Raw genomic sequence first — 19,810 nt, forward strand, 5'->3', positions numbered from 1 at the left:
TTTGAATTGCCTGATATTTAGGATTCATCATTTTTAAATAAAAATAATGTGATCAAATTTTTTTATCTGAACTAAAACTAAAACAGACTGCATGTTTTCACAGTTAAGTTGCTATATTACAACAATGTAACATTGACAACATCCAGTATAAAGGATTCTCTTTTTGTTAAAAAAAATTGTTATAACTGTATCTTCAGTCAAACTAAAAATAAATGTCTGATGAAGGGTGCATGTGTTCTCCTGAAACATCACAACGAAAAACTGTGTTCTTATGCTTGTAATAACCGTAAACTACAAGAGAAATAATTCTGTTTACTTTGTTAGTGTCCTTTGCAGAACAATCTATCTGGCAGACGAAAGAATATTGCAAGATAAAATATCTTGATGTTGATTAGTTAAAATTAGCAATTTTTCGTAGATTAGTATATCCCGTAACATTTGTGACTTTTGTTTGCAGATGTATTTCAAGTCAGTTTGCGAAATGACAAAACTAAACTCCCCATCTTAAATTAAATATTTTAAATACACGCATGTCCAAAATTAAAGCAACAAACAGGAAAATGAGGAAAAGAGACACAAAGCGTATGTAGGCACATTATAATGTCAACTGTAAGACATATTACAGCAAAAGAAAACAAAAGTACACGTCTCATAAGAATAAGAACCAAAAAAAATGAAAAATGTAGGACTTTGCCATATGAACCAAAAAATCCCCCATGAGGAAAAAACAACAAACGTCCCTCAGTACGGAGTATGACCACCTCTAACAGCAATGCAAGCCTCACAGCGATGGTGCATACTGCGGATCAGGTTCACAAGCAGATCCTGTGGCAGTAACTCCCATTCTTCTTGTAATGCACGCCGTAACTCCACTAGGGTGTCTGGGGGAGGCTGGCGTGATGCAATCTATCTCCCCAGAGCATCCCAAACATGCTCTATGGGATTGAGGTCTGGAGACGAAGAGGGCCATTCCATACGCTGAATATCCTCACCTTCCAAGAAAGAGTCCACAAGTTGAGCACGATGGGGTCGAGCATTGTCGTCCATGAAAATGAACCCTGGGCCAACAGCACCTAGAAACAACCTGACACAAGGTGCCAATATCTCATCGCGGCATCTCCTGCCGGTTAAACCTTGCCCACGTGCCCGAACAATTTCTTGCAGCGGAGTTTTCGCAGCCATCATAATGCCCCCCCCCCATACCATAACACCACCACCGCCATACTGATCCCGTTCACGAATGTTTTGGGGTGTAAATCGTGTTCCCTGTTCTCTCCAGATGTATACCCGTCGAGAATCACTTTGCAGACTGAATCGCGATTTTCCCTGTCATTTTGCAACATTTGGTGGTTTCATTCCAACAGGAATGCCTTTTTCCTGTTTGTTGCTTTAATTTTGGACATGAGTGTGTATATATACCGTTTAATTTAATTGAATTAGAATTTTTGGATACATTGGAATCACATAGACCCTTTATTTTGTTAATATATTTGTAGGGGGTGAGAGGTTGTAATACATCAGGTTGAAATAAAGAAAACATCTGCTTGTACCCTTGAATTTTTTGAAAGTTCGCCTTGAAAAACAGGAATTATACTTGAAATTTATCATGGCCCTAGAGTATAAGGAAAAGAGAAATTGACACCAAATAATTCAAGGGTTTAAGGGTTAAATCATTGATGTTTGCTTTATGAGTTGCAGAGTTGTTGATCATTACAATTCATGATACTGTCATGTAGGAAATACAAATAAGTAGTTGTCTGCCTGGGTTCAGTCTCTGGGTATTCAGCGTATGTATAGGACCGGTGGCAACCCATCATCATGAGGAAATTGAGGAGCTAGGAGTGAGTAGCGTATCCCAATCAAGGATATCTCCTATAACGGCTGAGGGTTTGATGTGTTGACCCCACGTCACCCCATTACTGGTTGAAGATCTCCACGCCTCTAGGTAGGTTTGTGGGAGGGAGGCTGGCAGTTGGGAGATAGGCCAAGGCCTGTACGGTCTGTAGAGCCAAAGGTTATTATATATTTTTATTATTTAATTAACCCTAGAACACTACCGTGTTTTACTATTACAGTGTAACTACCGCTACGTAAATTTTACGTACATGAAGGAATTGATTTTTAAAACAACCTCTACATCATGAAAACAAATGTCTATTCATTGTGAACATTATTTTGTTTATTTTTCCTTATATTGGAGTTTTATTCTTCATTTTAAAATATACAAACATGGTTTTATTAAACATGGAATATTTTAAGAGAAGGTCTTGCTTGACAAGCCAATTTGTACATTAAGAATGAAGGCGAAAAGTTCGAACAATAATAATATTCATAATGCTGTAAATAAGGAACAAATGTAATTTTAAAGTCTTACAAAAAAATAGTGCATGCTTCTAAACTTTCGTTTTCAAAATCATAGTATCCAAATCAAATTTACAAATGCCAAAATTACGTGTAAGATTTTTCTCGTTTTACTACAGCTACGTAAAATTGACGTACAGTGCAGAACATTACAAAGCAAATCAAAACGATCAGTGCTTGCACCCTCCTTACCACAGTGCTTCCTTATGTCAAACAGACAACTTGAGGCACTGCTAGGCAGAGGGGTGATTGGGTGCGAGGTGGGAGGTATGGGAGGGATTTGAGTGCAAAGAATACTTAAATTTTACGTACAGTATTGTTCTAGAGTTAAAAGTTATTTCTGCATTTTGGTGACTGTCCTAAAGTTGAAGAAAAAGTACTTGGGGATTTCCTGTGTACTTAGACTTCTGTTGTTTTTCAGGTGTCTGATGATATCAGTACTTGCTAGAAGTGGATGAGGGTACAAAGCAGTCAATCTTTATGGAGGTAAGTGATACAGCTTTCACATGTTTTAAAAATGAATTGATTCCATCACATTTTCTGTCCATAAAATTGAACCCTTAAATCGCAGATGTGACACATGTGGTCACATTTAGAATTTTCAACTGTTTACCATAGGCTGTAGCCTAATCTGTACTGAACAAAATGAGGTATTTTTAACTGTAGCATTTATAGTTTCCAAGATGTAAAACTTTAATTTGAAACCTTGCAGAACTAATATTTTTTGCTGACAGTATTCTCGGTGTTGTGACTAGGGATGGACGATGTCGGACATTTGATCTCGTGGTATATTGTGAAGAAAATAATGTCACAGACGATACCATATTTTTTTCCATATCGTGATGATATATCGCAGGCACCATATATATTGCCATAATATTGTGATGATATATCGTCTAGTTGATATCACGTGGCCAAAATTTTTTCACTATCACGATATATCGTCCAACACTAGTTGTGACCTACATTGGGATCTCACACCCGGCATTTAACCCTCGGTTAGGCAAATGGGATATCAGTGTCCCCCATCAATATTCATTGCAACATTACAAAACTGTGAATTATACTGTGCATCTGAACATTATTTCTTTGTCTTGTTCTAAATTCAACTGTGTTGTTCTGTCGCACTTCTAAGCCACGTAATATTATAAAGTTAACGTCAGTCACATGCGTGGCAGTATTGCCACATGAAGGGAAATTTCCCTTTTTGGAGGGAAATGTGTAGCTAATTTTAAGTGAAGAGGGAAAAGGCAAATTCGATGAAAAATAGCGAATTTTCAGGGACATTTTAAGACAGACTTAACATTAATTAAATTATATTAAACATTATAAGAAAATGAGAACTTTTTTATTTTGTCCTATACTGTGTTCTGAGAGGAAGGGTGGAATTTGTGTTTATCCACAGGTCATTGGTCCTCAAACACTACACGTGCAAACCATAAAGTTCTCTTTGTCGCAAACTATCTTTACTTCAGTCTTCATTGGACACTGGGTTACTCGTGTGTGTGTGTGTGTGTTTGGTGGAAGGGAAGGTTGTGCCCATCTTGGACAATGGAAGAACAAGGGGAGCAAAGGAAACTCTGCAACTCCAGAATATATTAGAAAACGTCGTGGAGAATTATCGGAAGATGATAAAACACCGCGGAAACAAGTTAAAAAATTTCGTCCGGAGTGACAATTAAGAAGTGATCAACAATAACTCAGACTCGATGGATTACATTTTAATAAAAAAACTGCTGTGTTTTAGAAGTTTCCACCTAATATATGAAATTTACCAGAATGGAACATTTGCTCAGGTATGTACTATATACAGGGAGATTATTTCAGTCGTTTACCGCCAGAGCGTCGGTTGCTCGGCAGCACCTTCATGCAACAGGACCTGGCAACTTGCGTTACAGCAAGTCTGTAACAGAAACCGCTTGTTTTGTAATGTTTCATCTTTTCACAATTACAGTTACAATTACAATTGAAATAAGCACGTACCTTGTCGCAAGGATGCTTTAAAAGGTGTCCTCCCAAATACAGATATTTGTGACACCTAATCTTAGATTAGACATCGCTACTTTATCCTCAGTTGACAGAAAGGGAAAACAGCATCCTGGCGCATAAAGCAAACCGAAAGCGTACAATGATATTTAAAAGTAGTAATAATAATGATGATCACTAACCTCCTGTGTTATAAGAGACATTGAAAATAACTTCCTTCAACAGCAATACAACACGTTTCTTAGGTTCAAGAGATCCTGTCTCTCGTAAGTGCCTAACCACCTTTCTGCAAGGATTCGTTTTCCCGTAATTATCGTACATAAAAACTCTTTGTTAAACACTATATTTGTTTAGCGGCATAACTAATGAATGGATAACAATTAACACACAATAAAGCACTAGCACTGAATAGCACACCAACTCAATAACACAGTATAAACATAGTAGGGGTGTGCGGGATAGAATTTTTTGGATCGGGACGGGAATTTTTTTAAATCCCGACATTCAGGATGGAAAAATTTGCAATTTCCTGACCAAGTCTGAAAATTTTCGGGACAGAAAATGTTCAAAATTTCCTGAAGCTTTGGAAATCTCGAATTCTACAAGTCATTTTCACTTTTAAGTGATTGTTTTTGCATTTCTAGAATAAAAGCATAATTTCCGATAAGTTCCAGAAACATACAATGCAGAAAACATTGAGAATTAACGACTTTTTAAAGTGACGATTCAGTATTTCCAGACTGCTCGGGATCCCGAAAAGTCGGGAAGTCATTTCACTAAGTCTGGATCGGGACGGGAAATTTTTTCCCGGTCCTAGTCCTGGCGTTTCGGGATCCCGCACAACCCTAATGAATAACGTTATGTCGTTTACTGTTGATTTTGTTATTTGAAATCATACATGCTGCTGCTGTGAAGAGATAGATGTTGGTTGGTGATGCTGTATTTCCTGTAGTTTTTCACAATTCTGGTCCCATTTTATTTCTCTTTTTTGTTTTTGTATCACTTAACATTGAAAATATTCTTTCCCTTTCTGCTTGAGAATGTGGCAATGTTAGCAATATTTTCGCGAGAGTGGAAATATTTTCAAAAAAGAACTTGCCTTGAAAGTTCTAGGTAACCAATAACATGTTGCAAAATTCTGATTGAGACTTGTTAGTTTGTTCTTTTTTCTCCTCCTTGCTAAAGGATCCAGATAAAACTAATCCATTCATTCCAAACCGAGCACGAAGAAAGTGCAACTGTCTGGTGAGTAAGCTTTGCACCTTTGCACAATAAATGTTATTTTCCAAGATTGAAAAAAAGTCCCTACGTTTTCCTTAATTTGGCAAAATCTGTCCTTACGTCCCTACACGGGCGAAATATAGTGAAAAGTCCCTATGCGTAGGGACATGTCCCTACGGTTGGCATCACTGCCGACAGGTGTCGCATTCGTGCAGTATGAAGCACCCTCTCGTGGCTGACAACTCCCCCGATAAGCTGCCGGTGCTCTCCCGACTACTGAGGATAAAATAGTGATGTCTAATCTAAGATTAGATGTCAGAAATAAGGTGCCAGAAATATTTGTATTTGGGAGGACACCTTTTCCAGCATCCTTGCGACAAGGTACGTGCTTATTTCAATTGTAATTGTAACTGAAATTGTGAAAAGTGGAAACATTACAAAACAAGTGGTTTCTGTTACGGACTTGCTATAACGCAAGTTGCCGGGACCTGTTGCATGATGATGCGACCTCCCTGTATATTTTTTTAATAAAACGTGTATACCCATATGCCGAACTTAAAAATTTTGATGGGGACCCAAAAATGTGATTTTACACAAAAACTCTTCATATTTAAAGGAAGTGACGTTTCATCTGCACCTTACTAGAACAGCATTTTGTGTAGAATATTTTTTCTGATGGTGTGATGGAGACTCTGTTGTGTGTTTTGTTTTTTACTGATGAAAATCTTCAGTTGCCAACTTTAACATAGTTACCAATAAAATCTAAATCTTCGAAAAAAAACATTTAAAAGATATTGATTTATTGTTTTTTATTGTTTATTGATTTGGTTTATTTTACTTCGCTTTTCTGCCACTTTTGGCTAATTGCGAAGATGGGGATGAGTGATGATAGGATGAAATTTATGAATGGACACTCACAAACAGCCATGCCCAGGCTGGGATTCGAACCCGGGACCCCTGATGTAGTATTTAAAAGTTAAAATGTTCAACATTTTATACATACATACGAACATGGGTCAACAATAATCTTTATTATTATTATTATTATTATTAATAATAATAATAATACTTTAGATGAAGGGAAAAAATGGGCAAGAAAAGGAAATTTTACCCCTTGCAAAGCGAAATTGTGCTTACAGATTGTGGCAACACTGATGCGTGGGGGACAGTTGCACCCCATCATAGTGTAGAAAGACAGAGCACACAGCAGAATAAGATATTATACAATAAGATATTATACAGAAGTGGGTTAGTGAGAGAGAGGCATGTGCTAGTGAGAAAACACGAAAGTAACCATGTGACCTAAAGTGAACATGACACTGCTTCATTATGTTGTCCCCCAAGGACTAACATTAAGTTTGTAATATTGTGTGACTTAGAAAGTGCAGCAGATATTGCAGCTGAAGATAGAATGTTCAGCACACATGCACATTATATTTCATGGTGTATTTCATACCTTAAAGATAGGGTCATTCCATGCCATTTCAACAAGGTCATGTCAGCCTCCCATCTCTGATGTTTATGAAATTTGGTGTACACTCTTCCCTTACGGTTGAAAGAAACCCCCTGGAATTTTGTATTATACAAATGGCTACCCAGCAGCTATTTTTTCCACAATGTCCAAAAAACGTAAAATTTTTGTTACAAGAGTAAAAAAAACACATTTATTTCTTTGTAGAGAATGAGCATGTCTTTGCAATAATTTTCAACATTAAAAACTTTTGGTTCCATCATGCTCACATGCTGAAAATTGAGGTTTTTGTAACCTAGTTTTTCCTATTAGTCTTTTTTGAGGCTTTTACAAAAAAAATTGAGTACTGATGTGCTTTTTTTTAAATCCTCATTATTTCATTAAACTTTGTGTAAAATTTCAGATATATCTGATCATAGGTTAAGGAGGGATAAAAATGTAAGCAAGGATATCTTATGCCGAGGGTCTCAAGAGTAACAGACAACACGAATTTAATGACATTTCGAAATGTTGAAAACCATTTGAGATAGTGGAAAAAATATCAGGGATGTTCCTTTCAACCATAAGGGAAGGGTGTACACCAAATTTCATTGAAATATGAGATGGTGAGTGACAAGTGTACCTCACGTGCCTAATGCAAGGTTAAGGGTTAAGCTAGTGTAGTAGTTATTGTTTTTTTAATGCTAATATAATTCAGCCTTGTTTCCATATTAAAAACACTAAAGTTGCTGACCAAGGCAGGTTATTAAGATTTAAAAACATTTTACATGTAACATTTCTATCCTCTTATCAGAGTCTTCCTCAGATGAAGAACAAAAAAAAAATGTGTTATTTTAAGCTTGTTACCTTGAAATAATGACACTCATTGATTCACTGGTCTACAAAAAAAATATTTGTGAATGTTACAAGAACAAAACAAGCTGTTTCTAGAAGTTACTGAGCCCCTGAATGCAGATCTAATTTCAGAATTTCTCCATTGGGCTCAGATTTCCTGTAAAAATGTTTTTTGTATTTTCCTACCTCAGCCTATGTTTACAGGATTCTTGTTGGGAAACCTGATGGTAAGAGACCTGTAGGAAGGCCAAGATGAAGATGGAGGGACAATGTTGAGATGGACCTAAGGGAAATCGGTAGGGATGGAAAAGAGTATATAGAACTTGCTCAAGATGGGGAAAGATGGAAGGCCTGTGTTGCTGCAGCCATGAACCTTCAGGTTTAAGAAGGCTAGGGAGTTAGTTTAGTTAGTTAGCCTTTGTTCTATATGTAATGGTCGAAAGGACACACGCTTTCACAAAAATGCTACAAATGTAACAGGTAATATATCCATGTCAGTATACAAAGGAATGAAGTAAATGAGTAACATGAAAGTGTATAAACATACCTAAAAATGTTTCCTTTCCAATTTCCTACGAAACTTTGTCTCGGTAACATCTCTTCGTAAGGTCCAGCAGTAGTTGGACAGCATTGCGGCACACCATTTGCCTTGATACCGGTTTTCCATTAGAACAATGTCTTGGTGAAACCGTTCACCATGTTCATCACTAACGGCACCAAGGTTAGTTGGGAAGAAGTCCAGGTGATCATTCAAGAAATGTAATTTTAGAGACATGTTGCATCCCATACGTTGGTATGATCTAATTAGTCCATGTACAATATTGCGATAGTTCTCTGCTTTATGATTGCCTAGAAAGTTTTTACATACACTTTCAACATCTGTTAATTGTTGAATGAAATTCTCGTCATTCATCAATTCCCTTATTTGAGGCCCTACAAATATTCCTTCTTTAATTTTGGCATCGCTGATTCTTGGGAATTTCTGTTGCAAGTACATGAATCCACGTGGAGTTCTGTCCATGGCTTTCACAAAGTTTTTAATTAGTCCCATTTTTATGTGCAGAGGAGGGAGATACATATTTTTGGGGTCAACAAGAGGAGTGTTCGCCACATTCTTCTGTGCAGGCACTAATTCACTGCGAAGATGCCATCTTTTCCCACAATATGATTTTTTTCTGTCTGCTCTTCCACTCGCATAAGAAGCAGCAGTGCTTTGTGTACCTTGAGATCTCCGCATATATTCCATTTGTATTTCTCATATTGGATATTTGTCAGAAGCTGTTTCAAGTTCTCATACGTCTCCTTCATGTTAACAGCATGAGCAATTGGTACTGATGGGAATTTGTTTCCATTATGGAGAAGTACAGTTTTCATACTAACTTTGCTGGAATTGATGAAAAGACACCAATCGTGTGAACTGTATTCATGGCCAAGAAAATCCATAACTGATGAGATGTCATTACAAAAAATCATGTCTCCTTCGTGGGAGAAATTTTCTGAGAAAATAGTATGGCGGTCGCGAAAAAAAAAACACACTTTCGTATCGCAAGCGAGGCGATACCAACCTTTCAGTCGCGAAGCTAAAAGTTCAGACTGTTGCTTAGACAAATTTAAATCCCTCGTAAGATCGTTCAGATCCCCTTGTGACAATAAGTATGGCTCCATTGATGCCAGTTCTTGCACTTTCTTCCCCATGTTGGTCACCACAATCATCTCCACTCACAGTCACATTCTCAGGAGGCTTTGGTACCGGCAATTCTTCATTGTGACATACAAGTAAATTTGGGCACTGCACAGTATTCCTTGTTTTCGACGTGATTCCAGTCTGTTGTGTGATCTGTTGGTTCCCTCCAACAGCAAACGACATGTGACGTGATCCTTTTAACCAGCTTGTCAGAAGTGTAACACAGGTCAAACAGCATATGTGGGGGTCCCATGTTTTGTCCTGGTCCCCAACTTTACACCCAAAATAAAGTTCATAGCACTTCTTTACAAGAGGGGCAATTCGTCGCTTTTGTGACTTAACTGTCAACTCTCCACATATATAACAAAACGAATTGGGGATATTTACTCAGGTACGGGGCATTTTCTTCTGCACTAACACTACACACGACTTCTGGAACTTCGAATCACAACCTAATCAAAGGGAGTCAGTTCCCACTCCATCAGAACTCACAATGCTGAGACATACGTGACAACAAAGAACACGGCAATTCTACGTATTTGGGCATGACTCATCGACAGTGTTGCCATGCCTCTCTCTTATTCATGATTTGGTGTGTTGCAACTGGAGGAAGATCCATGGCCTTAGGAACGTGCTGGTCATTCTATAGTCATATAAAGACTGTTATTCAACAATATCTGTAGAGTAAATATAGGTTAAGCCACAGCCCAATAGGCAGAATTTTCATGAATTGCATTAGGTACAGGTTAGTGTGTAACAAGAAAACTGAGCCCGATAGGAAAAGCTGATTCCATTTTCAAATTCAGCATCATCGACTTACCTTAGAACACCATTCACATTCCTTGTAACAAATTTCATGTTGACCAGGGCAGTACCATTGATAGCATTAATTATTTGGCAACCACATTCCATGTCTAGAGATCTTATTTTATGTTAAAAACAACAGCCTGCAATTTTTTAGTTGCAGGAAAAGTCAATTATTCTTTGCATGCAGGATTCGAATAATGTTTCAAATTCAATAAAACGGCTTTCATGCATGAGCTTTGTTCATGCCAGGGCCATGGTGATTGACTTAACAATGAATTTTTCCGTACGATAAGCATTCATCACACTGTCATCTAGTGACATGTTCACGTACAGGTGCCATGTTCTCTGGGACATGCGGTCATATTGTGGTACCACCACTTAACTTTCAGAAAAGACATAGTTGCAATGACTTATGTCCCATACCTCGTGTAATGTTTTCCTATTATTCTGTGGCATTTCATGCATATATAGTGTCCACTTGGCAATCCTGAAATTATGTCTAACCCTATACACAACATGCTTTGTGGGAGTTGCCTAGTATAAAATGTCATCTGAAAACTTGTTTAGCTTTGCTGTTTGACTTGTATGGGTGATGCAAAAGTATTACTATGCAATTTGTACATCAATGTGTTTATTTTACCTAAGGAGAGCTTTAATAATTGAAACAAAGGTGCCAAATATGGACAAGCTCTGTCATGGCAGACATAAAAATCAATTCCTTGAAAACTCGTAGGATGCGAGAGAAAAAGTAATGAAAATGTGGATTGACAATTTGCCATGCAATAGTTGTGCATCACTCTAATGTACAGGAAAGTTCGAAAAATTTACCCTTCATTAAAAAGAATCAAATCTGAATAATGTTAAATCTTACTTACCACTTTGTCTATATTGAATGTCAGTTTGCCACTTTGGAGGGAGAATGTGGCTGCTTAAGTTCCTTGTTACCTGCTTAGTACACAGTTGCAGTTTTGTGAAATAAAGAAAATCTTAAACTTTAGGGGACAAGTGGGATGTACACAGCTCAGCAACATTGAATACACATGATATTTCAGTTTTATCTTTTTTGTCATTCTTATACCGTGCGTCCATTTCGATCTGCAGCCGAGAGATCGGGAGAAGCGTGGTTAAAATGTTTTATTATCTGTGACTCTTATCGTCACTTCTAAAGCGTATTTTTTTTGTGTATATAATTGCAGAACTTGGATGAATCACAGATGATGAATTATAACCCAGGTTAGTGCTCGTTTTGCAATATTTATATAAATGTCTGGATATGTCCGTAAAAATAAGCGAGCATTACAGGCCGCAAATGTCGGCATCTCCGCCAGCATTTATATAAATATTGCAAAACGAGCACTAACCTGGGTTATAATTCATCATCTGTGATTCATCCAAGTTCTGCAATTATATACACAAAAAAAATACGCTTTAGAAGTGACGATAAGAGTCACAGATAATAAAACATTTTAATCATAGTTTTGACCAGCAACGTCCTGCTTAAGTTTATATCCTTGAAAGAGTTTTCTGTCGATGGGGATCGTTTGGAGGTTTCGAATGTGCAACACTGTATCAAGATTACGCTGCCGACGAAACCATTAAAAGTCAATGGTTTTCGTGAGCTTCCTCGATGAAATTGGGGCAGCGTTAGAAAGTTATCCAAACAAACCTCTACGCCGTGTTTCACAGGAGATGGGAGTGTCAAAATCATCAGCACATACAGCCACTAAGCTACTAAAATTAAAACATACTCTTATAACACAGGTTAGTGCTCGTTTTGCAATATTTATATAAATGTCTGCATATGTCCATAAAAATAAGCGGGCATTTCAGGCCGCAAATATCGGCATCTCCGCCAGCACCGCCCGCCACGCTTCTCCCGATCTCTCGGCTGCAGATCGAAATGGACATATGAAGATATGACATAATTGAATAACAAAAAATATATCCGTTGTTACTATTGTTATTAACAAGCAGTTTGAAAAAGTCCTCTGAATATTATGAGATATATTTTATAATGCCTCAACTACCTTTACATATAATAATGAGAACAAAAGAACTATTTAACAATTATGTGACAATTATGGGTGCACAGGTACAGTCCCAAAAATTGTTGCATACTTTCCATTTTTTCTCTTGTCCTGCTTCCCTCCAAATTTGGTTCCTTTACAGGGCCGATGCTAGAAGAAAAATTCCAGAAATTCTGTCTGTAAGCTGGAAACACTGCTGCTCTTATACATTATTGCCCCCCTATTTTCAACCAAAAACTTTGCATGGTGTAGGAATGTACCATCACTACATACCACTTTGGACGATGTAATGTTTGCAGGGGCATACCAAATATCATTTTTTTTTTTTTGAAGTTTCAACTTTCTTCTTCCTTTAACAATTATTATAGGGAGGTACCGTATTCTCGTGTCTATTAGCCGCACGCGTGTATAAGCCGCACCCCCTTTTTTGGCCTTAGATTTCAGGAAAATAAAATTTCTCGTGTATAAGCTGCACGATTGACTTTTTTATTTGCGAAGGTAGCCAATTTCAAGTATGTATTTGAAAAGTATTTTAACCTTTATGTTAGCGCAATGATCTACATATTAATACCGTATCATTCAGTTTGAGTCCTCAAAGCCCTTATTCACTGTCGTTGCTGCTGCTCGTTGAAATATTTTCTGCACAAGAGGTATTGTCATCTTCATCACTAGCATCATCATCCCACAACATTTCATCCTGGGTACCATCTAGGGCATTGGATATGCCGCACTTCAGAAAACCCCTCACAATTGTCTCCGACTTTACACTTTCCCATGCTGCCAGAATCCATTCACACACTTGCTTGACAGTCGGACGTTTGATCTTTCCTGTTGCTGTAAGCTCATGGTTTCCTGCACTAATTCAGTCATTATACAGACGCAGGAACGCAGCTTTAAATGAGCGAATTACACAAACGTCAAGGGGCTGCAGTACAGACGTTAGACCCCCAGGAATCACAGCTACATCCGTTTTCAACTGTTGGAATTTTGACTGTATTCTGTCCATTAGGTGACCACGAAAGCTGTCCCACACCAGCAAACTCTTTTGCTTCAGCAATGCACCAGACCTTCTATCCCACACTTTGTCTATCCATTCCAATACAAGTTGTTCTTCCATCCATCCTTTCTGCTGGGCACATATGATAATACCCGGCAGAAATGCCTCCTTTGGCACATTCTTACGGTTCAGCACAACATACGGTGGCAGTTTCCTTCCATCCGCGAGAACACCCAACATTACAGTGCATCGTTGTTTCTCTCCACCCTTGGTCTTGATCGATACGGTGTGCGAGCCTCTCGGTGCAACTGTGCTGGACATAGGCATGTCCCAGTAAATAGGTGTTTCATCCGCTTTGCTGATCTAAGACAAGATAATCATTAAACTTTCGCATTCGAATCACGTATTTGTGAAATTAAACAATTTTCTGATCAAAGTCTGCAGGGAAACGTTGTGCAATTGTTGTCCTACGGCGAAGCGATACTTTTCCTACGCATAAAACGTGAACACCATCCGGCACTAGCTCGGAAAGCTTGACGACTGATGTCTAACTTTGAAGCTACTCCACAAGCTTCAAAACATATCATGTCTACGGTTACAGCACGGTTACACACTTCTTCTCTCATTTACAAAGCCAAAACTTCTTCTACCTGTGAAAATTTGGCTCCTTTTCCACGAAATGTCTTTCTCTTGCCACTTGTTGCAGCAAGTTGTTCCTTCTTATTTCTCCATCGAAGAATGTTAGACTCGTCCACATCGTAATATCGTGCTGCAGATCTGTTGCCGTTTCCTTCAGCATATTGTATCGCTTGAAGTTTAAAATGAGCATCCTAGCTGATTTTTCTGCCAGACATCCTCCCTTTGATAGTACCAATCTTGACCTCAGGCTCACAACCTTCTTTAACAACTTCACTTTACTGAATGGTTTCCAGATCAATACGACAGTAAGAATGATTCGTGTTCAAAGATAAGATATTATCATATTTTTACAAAAAGAAGTTTAAAGATAAGATATCATATTGTTGCAAAGCCTGCTACAGATGCATTGTTGTTGGATTTGATGTTAATGAATCCGTTATGTGATAAAGATAACAAATCAACGTACGTATTTTAGTATCCTAGCAGTAGCTGCACTTTCTTTCATTCACGTGTATAAGGCGCAAACATTTTCTCATTCTTGTGTATAAGCCGCACCCCATTTTTTGGTCCACTTTTCGGGGGGAAAAAAAGTGCGGCTTATAGACGCGAGAATACGGTACATTGTATAAATTTCACCTCTGCTAAGAGCCCTGTGATTCCGAAAAAAGAAATAAAAACAATTTCATTAGTGTGACAATTATTTTTCGAGCTATGATTTTTTTGCACTTCCTGCAAAGTTTGGAAAGCACACGCATGCAAAGCTCCCATCCAGAGAGGGTTTACTGTGTGCGAGACGTCCATACGTTAGAGGTCAAGCTCTTGTTAGCTGATTTGTACACAGTTGCACCTTCGTGAAATTATGAACAATAGATGCATATCATATATAAAATGTATTTTGTAAAGGATGACAGGAATTGTTGACACAGATTTCAGTTTTTTGAAGAAAATATTCTTGAACTTTAGTAACATACCATAGGCATCATTGTAACCTTTCATCACGAATTTCTTTAGTTGTTTCATACTTCAAAGCAAATGGACATATCCCCTTCATTTTTGACAGTATGATGGTTATGGTTCAATATGGACAGGCGACATATGACGATTGAAGAGTGCAGAACATCGGTACGAAGACCATCATGCACATGCGTGAAGGCAACTTCCACAGCTGCTCGTAACCCTTGCGTTGTGTGCAATGCAGATTATATTTGAATCTGTCATTGATGAACCACTAGAGATGAGGTCGGAACTCATTGGGAAGCCAGGATAAGCAGCTGTGTAATCTTCAGAGCCTCTTCCAATCCACTGCTAGGGGAAAAGTCTCATTTATGTAATGACTGAGGAATATGGTTGTGCTACAAAAATGACAGTCTTCATACCGATGTTTGACATTTGACCCTTAGGAGCCGGACAGTCAAAATTTCGATGAGCAGTGTACGGCTTCAATTAATTTGCCATTTCTTGAAAACTACATATGATATTTCAGTTCTGTATTTTTTTTATCTATTATACATATAAAGGTATGACATACTTGCAACGTCTGACAATTAAGGATTATGGAGGGGGGGACATGGGGGAAAGGCCAGATTGTTGAAATTTGCCCCGACCAAGTGTTAACACACGGCAGCGATTAACATTCCATTTCTTGAAAACTATACAATATTTAGTTCTGTCTTTTTGTTCATTAGTTTACGTCTAAAGGTATTACATATTTGAATTACAAAACAATACATCCATTGTTACTATTAGTAGATGTTTGAAAATGCCCTTTGTTTCACTGCTTGGAAAGGTGCTGGCTTCAAAGGGATTAAATGTGCGCAGGTGGTCAGGCATCTAAAGGTTAAACCATCAGCTATGTGTGTCCATATCAAGCATTCAACCATAAACATTGTAGAATCGAAAATAAAGGGGGCACTTTGCAACCACTCTGTACTGTTTTAAACATTTTTTCAACATGAAGATAATGCTAGGAGTAATACAGCATGTTCCGTTCAAACCAGGGACCTGTAACGTAACCCAACTTGTAACGCTGTCAAGTTACGAACGGAACTATCGATATGCGTTACAATGGCATTGGCGTTCCACACAGTACCGGACAGATTGGACCTACCTACAACCTGGGTAAATTAGGCGTACCGTTACTCAACGACCCATTCGCTTCAGGTACTGAGTGGAACGGGTCTCGGATGGAACGGGTACGATCGTACCCGTACATACTGTACCTGAACGGTGGCTACCGGGTACGAAATGGAACCACAAGTTGGTAACCGGTACTGAAGCACAATGACCAGCGCTTGTTATTAAAATACCGGTACGTGGATAGAAATGGATGAAGCGGGTAACATTTGTAACAGGAACTTACAGTACGTATCATAACAGTTTACTGTCAATCAACATTCCACAGCAGCAAAAGGAATACCGATAAATATACACTTCTTTGTTTAAAACTAATTATAATAACTTTAGAAAAAAGTAATTCGTGATCTTCCTGGATTTCATTTATCCGAAAAATATGTATAAAAGCTATCTAGTTTATCTTTCATTAATTTGTTAATAATGGCATCAGCTATGCAAAAATTTTGAAGACCGTCACTCTGGCAAACTATTAACAATAGAAACAATTAGTTTCAACAAGCTCATGTATATTATACTAATTACAACGACCTGCGCAGAAGGTCGATATCCGTCATTCAGGCAACCTGTTATTAGGAGGCATGTGCAGTAGGCCCCATTACTTTTAAAATAGGTAGAGAAGTGAAATTGAGTTTGAAGGTAGATTATGCTAATTAGAGCACGGCTAAATCAACATGATTGTGGAAAACAGGAAGTTGATGGACGCCATATTGAAAAATGTTACTTCTTAAGATAGAGGAGTGAAACTCGGTTCAACGATAGCTTATACTAATTAAAGCATGGCAAATAAACATGATTGTGGAAAACCGGAAGTTGATGGACGCCATATTGAAAAATGTTACTTCTTAAGATAGAGAAGTGAAATTCGGCTTGAAGGTAGCTTATGGGAATTAGAGCATGGCAAATCAACGTGATTCCGGAAAACCGAAAGTTGTTGGACGCCATATTGAAAAATGTTACTTCTTAAGATAGAGAAGTGAAATTCGGCTTGAAGGTAGCTTATGGGAATTAGAGCATGGCAAATCAACGTGATTCCGGAAAACCGGAAGTTGGTGGACGCCATATTGAAAAATGTTACTTCTTAAGATAGAGAAGTGAAATTCGGCTTGAAGGTAGCTTATGGGAATTAGAGCATGGCAAATCAACATGATTGTGGAAAAGCGGAAGTTGATGGACGCCATATTGAAAAATGTTACTTCTTAAGATAGAGAAGTGAAATTCGGCTTGAGGGTAGCTTATGGCAATTAGAGCATGGCAAATCAACGTGATTCCGGAAAACCGGAAGTTGGTGGACGCCATATTGAAAAATGTTACTTCTTAAGATAGAGAAGTGAAATTCGGCTTGAAGGTAGCTTATGGGAATTAGAGCATGGCAAATCAACGTGATTCCGGAAAACCGGAAGTTGGTGGACGCCATATTGAAAAATGTTACTTCTTAAGATAGAGAAGTAAAATTCGGCTTGAAGGTAGCTTATGGGAATTAGAGCATGGCAAATCAACATGATTGCGGAAAACCGGAAGTTGGTGGACGCCATATTGAAAAATGTTACTTCTTAAGATAGACAAGTGAAATTCGGCTTGAAGGTAGCTTATGGCAATTAGAGCATGGCAAATCAACATGATTGTGGAAAACCGGAAGTTGATGGACGCCATATTGAAAAATGTTACTTCTTAAGATAGAGAAGTGAAATTTGGCTTGAGGGTAGCTTATGAGAATTAGAGCATGGCAAATCAACGTGATTCCGGAAAACCGGAAGTTGATGGACTCCATATTGAAAAATGTTTCTTCTTAAGCTAGAGAAGTGAAATTCGGCTTGAAGGTAGCTTATGGGAATTAGGGCATGACAAATCAACATGATTCCGGAAAACTGGAAGTTGGTGGACGCCATATTGAAATACGTTAATTCTTAAGATAGAGGAGTGAAATTCGGTTTTATGATATTATGGATATTACTGCATTGGAAATCAACATGATTAGGGAAAACCGGACGTTAACGGAAAAATTTACTTTAATATTCCTCTTTCCTTTGGTGATTGCTTATGTTAATTAGAACATGGTCAATTTATATGATATTATAAAACCGAAAGTCGATGGACGGCATAATGAAAAATGCAATTTATTAAGATGAAGAAGTGAAATTCGATTAGATTATTGCGCTTACTAATTCGAACATGGACAATGCATATGCTGTCTGTAAAACTGGAAGTTGATAGACGCCATGTTGAAAAAGAAATACATTTGAGTGTCGATTCAGTTTTTATTTATTAAAAATTAAATATGAATTCCATCAAACTCAGGTTTTCCAGAATCATGTTCATTTGTCATGCTCATGCTCTAATTCCCATAAGCTACCATCAAACCAAATTTCACTCCTCTGTCTTAGGAAGTAACGTTTTTCAATATGGCGTCCACCAAATTCCGGTTTTCCACAATCATGTTGATTTAACATGCACTAATTAGCAAGATCTACCACCAAATCGAATTTCACTTCTCTAACTTAAGAAGTAACGTTTTTCAATATGGCGTCCATCAACTTCCGGTTGTCCACAATCATGTCAATTTGCAATACACGAATTAACATATGCTACCACCAAATCGAATTTCTCTTCTCTATCTTAAGAAGTAACGTTTTTCAATATGGCGTCCATCAACTTCCGGTTTTCCACAATCATGTTGATTTAACATGCACTAATTAGCAAGATCTACCACCAAACCGAATTTCACTTCTCTATCTTAAGAAGTAACATTTTTCAATATGGCGTCCACCAACTTCCAGTTTTCCACAATCATGTTGATTTGCAATACACGAATTAACATATGCTACCACCAAATCGAATTTCTCTTCTCTATCTTAAGAAGTAACGTTTTTCAATATGGCGTCCATGAACTTCCGGTTTTCCACAATCATGTCAATTTTCCATGCTTTAATTCACATAAGCTACCGTCAAACCGAATTTCACTTCTATATCTTAAGAAGTAACATTTTTCAATATGGCGTCCATCAACTTCCGGTTTTCAACAATTATGTTGATTTAACATGCACTAAGTAGCAAGATCTACCACCAAACCGAATTTCACTTCTCTATCTTAAGAAGTGACTTTTTTCAATATGGCGTCTAATTTCCAGTTTTACCAAAATAATTTTGATTGGCAATGCCAGGTCAACCCGAATTTCAGATCTGTAACTTAGATGGTAACATTACTCAATATGGCGTACATTAACTTTCCCTTTTTTCCACATGTATTATTAGTTGGTAATATTCTAATTACATAAACTATCATCATGTCGAACTTTCAATATCTTGCTTGAAAATATTTTTTTTTAAATATGTTCACCTTGCACCCAATATTACGTGTATTGGTTATATAAAAGTAACATTATTAATAACAAATCTCACGATTCCATATTTATTTATATATATATAATTTATATTTTATTGCCTACAACCTCAATTAATATTAGTTCTTATCGATTTTTCAAGAATTCAACAATGAAAGTTTTAAAATGAAGAGTTACGTGACATATATTTTCAGATCCATTCAATACCCATTTGATTTGCTGAAAATAGGTTTTGTTACAATTGTACCCGATCCTAAAGTTTAGATATACCCATCATGAATTTGTACCGGTATGATTCTAAGGAGAGGTACG

At 37.6% G+C, this 19,810-nt stretch overlaps 1 long non-coding RNA gene across 1 annotated transcript in view; it reads left to right on the forward strand.

Annotated features, from left to right (window-relative positions):
* Nucleotides 1-19,810, forward strand: part of LOC145996462 (uncharacterized) — a 38,077-nt gene that overhangs the window by 13,096 nt on the left and 5,171 nt on the right. The window contains exon 3 of the long non-coding RNA XR_014442775.1: nt 2,783-2,847. This is a non-coding gene — a long non-coding RNA (uncharacterized LOC145996462). The remainder of the gene's footprint in view (nt 1-2,782; nt 2,848-19,810) is intronic.

Source organism: Lepisma saccharinum, chromosome 12, assembly GCF_977018435.1.
Source record: "Lepisma saccharinum chromosome 12, izLepSacc3.1, whole genome shotgun sequence".
NCBI lineage: Eukaryota > Metazoa > Arthropoda > Insecta > Zygentoma > Lepismatidae > Lepisma > Lepisma saccharinum.